The sequence below is a fragment of the Rhinatrema bivittatum genome, chromosome 8 (genome assembly GCF_901001135.1).
Source record: "Rhinatrema bivittatum chromosome 8, aRhiBiv1.1, whole genome shotgun sequence".
Lineage (NCBI taxonomy): Eukaryota > Metazoa > Chordata > Amphibia > Gymnophiona > Rhinatrematidae > Rhinatrema > Rhinatrema bivittatum.
In genome coordinates this window covers 96206219-96212553 of record NC_042622.1, presented here as the reverse complement: position 1 = coordinate 96212553, position 6335 = coordinate 96206219, and positions in this window count along the sequence as shown.

Here is a 6335-nt window from a genome sequence, read left to right as displayed (position 1 = left end):
ATGCGTGGCAAAAAACAGTTGTTGAACTAATTACATCACATCCAACAGTATCCATTTCGGCTGGATGTGACGTTATATGTGATGCTGCTAACATCTACTCACGCTGCAAACAAGGTATATAATTACACTATATCACGGCAAACAGTGACTCGTGCTATTTTGGAGCAAGGAAAATTGGCAAAACTGCAGTTTCAGAAATTGTTTCAAAATATGGCACAAGATCCAGAATGTGCAATTTCAGGAATAGTTGACTTTTGGTCTGCAAGACAAACATATCTGTTGCCATATGGAGGAATTATTGCATGTGGACTAGATCAGAGTTGGGAATGGATTACTTTTCCTCTGTCTATTATCAATATTGATAATAATGAATCTCATACTGCACAATTTACGCACAGTTTTTTTGTACGTGAATTTCTTGTCGAATCTACCACATTCTCCAGTCCATTGTTTGTGTGTACTGATAATGCAGCAACCATGAAGGCAGCATTTGATGGACGGTTTGATACCGATACAGAAATTCACCGATCTGGTTGTACTGAGCACAGGTTATCAACATGCATTACTGATAGCTTCAGCAGAGGCGTGATTTTTGAATTGGATCATTTCATGGATCAACTTTCATTTATTGAAACATATTACAATACACGTCAGGCAAAGGCATCACAGCTGCCATTTTCCATACCAACAAAATCTACAACACGTGAATGGCGATCATATTACCGACGTTTCAATGCCCATTAAAAAAATTACTCGCATTAAATTACATTCCGAATATTGCTCAGATTAAAGGAATGCTGTATATACATGAGAAATTCAAAACTTTTTTTGACAAACTAGAAATTGATGGTGCTACATCTCATTTAATATTGCTGTTATATTTCGTCCTAGACTATCAGTTGTACAAAGTTATTGTTGATATTGACGAAGAAACTTCCAGCAGCATGGTGAAGAAATATTGTCAGAACTTTCGCAATATTATTGAAGAATAACTTTGGCCATATTGCGGCAGTTCTCTGGCAGTTACTGCGGCATTCCTTACTGGAGTTGACATTACAGCCAAAATAGAAGACATGGTCAAGTCAGTTGTTGTTACTCAGAAGAAAAGGAATGTGGACACCAATAAATGGGCCAATGACTGGGTCGCTTTTTCTAAGTCTGTTGTTCCAACTGTTATTTCATTCATCAAGGATTTAAATCTTTCTTCTGAATCATCTGTTGTGTGTGAAGTAGCAGGAATTGTAGAACAAAAGCCGAAAAGTGATTTTGACTTACTTTTTGATCCTCCGCCAAACAAAGCACTTAAGTTTGATGGCGCCAGGAGGAACAAATACCTTGAGGATGAACTCATCATGTTTGAAAAATTACGGCAACCAACTTCACAACCATTAAATTATTGGAAAAATGAACATAGGTTTCCACTGCTAAAAGCAAGTGCGAAAATTGTTTTGGCCATACCAGTGTCATCGTCAGCAGTAGAGCGCTTATTTAGTGAGACTGGATTGTTGTTGAGTAAGTTATGAAAACGGATGTCACCAGCTGTCGTTATAAACTCTGTGTATATCAGATTTGCATGTAAGATGAAAATTGTGGAAATGGTTCAGGGATTACCTGGATTAAACTGAATTATTAGAAACAGTCAATGAGCAGGAAATTGATAGTGTGCTGAATGAGCAGAGTGACTCAGAAATAGAATGAGAGTGTCAGAATGATACTGAATTGTCATACTTAGATTATACTTTTGAGTGTTAAAGTTAATAAAGTTAATAAATTTTGTCGTTTTGCATGTCTCTTTGTACATGTAGTCCTATTTAGTAGACACTAAACGTAAACTTTCATAAATTTAATAATTTTATTTGAACTGTATTCCATATTAATATTGTAATGGGAATCCCATGGGATGGGATGGGATGGGACAGAAAAATATGTCCCATGGACAAGCCTGATTATCCGAAAGTGTAAATAACCGATTTACATCTACTCGTTCAAGACCTCTCATGATTTTAAAGACTCAGCCATCAGCCATCACTTCTCCAAGCTGAATACCCCTAACCTCTTCAGCCTTTCCTCTTATTCACTCTCCAGGCTCTCATGCACACTCATTCATTTCTTTTCTTCCACACACAAATTCATCTCAGTAATTGCAAACCCTTCACTGCTAAACACTTTGAGAAATAACAGAAACCCCTCAGGACTCAAACAGTAGCAGCCTTATATATGACATACCAGCAATGCAATTATTATACCATGCCCTAGAACACTAATACACCACCTATGGGGTTAACAGAACAAAGCCCTACAGAAAAACTACATGCCAGCAGAAATACTGCACCCCAGTTACACATGCTGAAAACAGACAGACCCTTACCTAATACAGAATAAGGGACTACAAATTAGAAACAGAAACATGCATACAAAAAAAAAAAAATGGAAAGCCCAAGAAACCATACTCTGAACAGTGGAATACTGAAGAATGAACAATACACAAATATGTAATGCATATTCCCAAAGACAGCATATGCCATCACTAAAAATTCAAAATACTTTTTTTCCCTTTGCTGTTTGATCTTACATTTCTAATCAGTTGGTTCCAGGCTTTTTTTTCCCATGTTTTCTCAGTTTTTTCTCAATTCCTTTAACTGAGTCTCTTTTTTTCCTGTTTCTTCACTTTCCACCTGTCTTCTTCCCTTCCTCCTTCAAACACACATTCAAGCTCTCACTCCCTCTTGCTGTCTCCCACATACACACATTCAAGCTCTCACTCCCACATGCTGTCTCCCACATACAAACACACATTCAAGCTCTCACTCCCACATGCTGTCTCCCACATACAAACACACATTCAAGCTCTCACTCCCACATGCTGTCTCACACACACACAGCTCTCACTCCCACATGCTGTCTGTTTCTCTTACACATCCACTCTACAGCAGTGGCATACGGTGACATTTATAGCAGGGAATTCAGTCTCTCCTCCCACCTGTGCTGCGCTCACCCGCCCTCCCTTCCCACTCTACAGCAGACTCGCTTCCTCAACACCCTCACCTCTAGAAACAAAAGACACATGGAACCCATATGGCATTAGGCCTCTTGTAACATGTAATGGGTGTGGGCCTGTAAACCTCCCATACCAAAAACAGAACTAATTGCCAGCATTCATACTTAATACTAGCAATGAAAAGGTAACATTACAAATATTATATCAAGCTCCAAAACACCAATATACCTCCTATTTAGGGAACAAAACAAGCCAAGCTGCCTATTTGTATTTATTTATATTTTTATATTCTGCTTGTTGGCACTTCAAAGCGGATTATGTTCAAGTACTAGAGGTATTTCCCTCTTACAATCTAAGTTTGTACCTGAGGCAATGGAGGGTAAAGTGATTTGCCCAAGGTCACAAGGAACCACAGTTGGACTTGAACCCTGGTCTCCCCAGATTGCAGCCTGCTGTTCTAACCACTAGATTACATGTCCCTAAACATATTATACAAAAGCATTTAAAAACTACACAAGTCCCTTCTTCAGATGTCAGATCAGAGACATTTGCATCTAAAGACGAGTCCTATATTGTCTTGATAACTCATGTACAGTATTTTTGGATAATACTTACATAGCTCCAATAAAAGCTATCACAGCCTGCCAAGAATACAGTTATCCCAAGAGACAAATCTGCTATATCAATTCAACACTAATTTCTAGGACTCGAACAGCAACAACCCTACCCAGGAGAGAGCAGCATTGCAAATATTTCATCAGGCCCTAACAAGACAAATATGCCTCCTATTGAAAACAGAACAAGATGGACTGCTATAGTCCCCTACAGAGAAACTATTCACTACCAGAATCCCTCACCTTGATCTGACATATAGAACACAGACAGACCCTTATGAAAAGGAAAAATAAGAGACCAACAAACAAATTAAAGAAATATAAATCATCATAAAAGGAAAATCATACTAATAAAAAGAATAAAAACTGATGAAACAAAACATCCAATATCTAAAACCTCTTAAAAATGTTTATAAAATGTCCCCAAATACCAATATAATATTTCAAATCAGCAAATGTATCAAACATCATCCAATAATGAAACTAATAAGGATTTTAAAAACTTCCTGCTCTTCAGATCTGGGATGTTTTGATTTCCAGCTATTCTGACATTGTTGTGAATTGGGAAGGGGAAGCTGTACAAACTTTATCCTCTCTCTGATACACACACACAAGCAGTCACTTACCCAAAAATACACACAGGCAATTATCCATCCACACCCACACACTGGTAGTCACACATACACACACATCCCTCGACAAGCTTTCACCTACCCACTTCCCAAGGTTATCGAACACATTCTGTCACATACACAGGATCTCACCCACACAAACACCCATAGCCAGGTTCTCACTCTTCCCCCTAAAGCCACCCATACCCAGGCAACCACACAAACACCCCACACACACAGGATCTCGCCCAGCGAAACACACACACCACACAGGTTCTTAACCCAGACATACACACAGCCTCACACACACACAGGACGGGTGGCAGGAGTTGCACTTAGCTGAATATCAACTCCTGTTGCCGCGGGGCCAATCTTGCAGTAAGAGCTGCGAGATTGCCCCGAAGTAGCAGAAGTTGACATTTGGATAAATACAACTCTTGCTGCCTGGGATGGGGTGTAGGGAGTGTGATGTCACTCATATGCAGGAGTTGGGTATATCCCTGTCCGATTCGATCCCTGCACGGGGGGGGGGCCGAAGGTAAGAGCTGGGCGTGGCTGCACATGCACACAGCTTAGAAGAAACATTGAGTGCCACCTTCACCAATCTGATCCATCCTATCATTTCGATATAATTTATACCCTAGTATCACAGAGTCCCATTGGTGATCCCTTCTTCCACTAGGTCTCTGAGATGCCAATTATCTCTCTCTCTTTATTTAGTGCTATACACTCTAATTCTCCCATCTTATTTTTTTTTTTAGACTTCTAGCATTCGTATACAGACATTTCAAAGTATGTTTTTGTTTGTGTTAACAACCTGCTTATCAGTTGACAGGGTAATTTGGAATCTTTCTGCTCTTTACTTAAAGAGACACCTGGTCTACTTTAGCATATAGTGCAACCTCTCTACTGGATTGCTCTAATTTCCCCGGTCTGTTAGTATCCTTCAAAGCTACATCATTCTGAACCATGCACTCCTGAACCAAGCGACTGTCGGCTTTCCCCTACCATCTAGTTTAAAGGTTAGTACCAGGAGCTGGTTCCACTCTGGTTAAGGTGGTGCTCATCCTTTTGAAAGAGGCACTCCTCTTCCCCAAAATATACATTTTCCATGGCTGAAAAATAAAATCCCAGCTGTAAATAGTGGAGGCTTTATTGCCGATGACAGACAGAGAGAAGACAAGAAAGCTCTCATTGCTCAGAATCAGAGGGAATTGCAGCACTACACAGAACCATTATAGGACTGCACTGCCACACAATTTAAACATGCTTGGAACAGAGAGGGAGAGCAGTGGTGGGATCAGGGTTGACAGGATGGGTAAAAAACATGGGGTTGTTTTAAGCCTGGGACTTTATATGCTCATTTACACAAAGTGGAAGAAGTTCAGCAGCGTAAATTGTGAGAGCCAACTGGGCCTTGTCTGCTATCAGTTACTGTGTTATGCACCCAGATGTGGACAAACTGAACCCAATGTCCAGAACATTCTTAGAGGCACTCAAGCAAATTAAGTATGTGTTAACCTCTGCTTAGGGTTACAGAACTATTTTGTAGGCTATCGCTAGTCTTGGGTGAGCACACAGCTCCACCTGAAAGGGGAAAGGCTGAGCCAGGCCTGGTCTTACCCCATGGCAGTTAGACATGAAATTCCAGTTCCTTCAGAACTCCAAATCCATAGATGCAAACTAAATAAAAGCAGGACTGGCTCCACTTGTGCCTTTAGGCCCTGGAGCAACATAGGGTCCCCTGTCACAGATCATTTATACTCTCATTTGCTTCATGGGTCTTAAACCAGAGGAATTCAGATTCCAGTAATGAGGTGCACTTATATAAGCAACTGGCTTGCAAACAGATAATTAATCTACTCTTTCACAATGCTTTATAAAATGTGCATGCAGCCGCATCTGGGTTGAAAGGTAAGTGTGGCCACCACTTAGGAGCCTAATCTAGATGGCAGCATCCATGCAGTAGAGAAGAGAAGAGAAGGAACGATGTAGTAATATTACCTACGTACATTTGGGTAAATTTAGGTAGAGGGATATGGAGCAATGTGCTCATAGTCACATGAAGCCTCTGTGGCAGAAGAGATGGACAGGGTTCTTAATTCATAGACC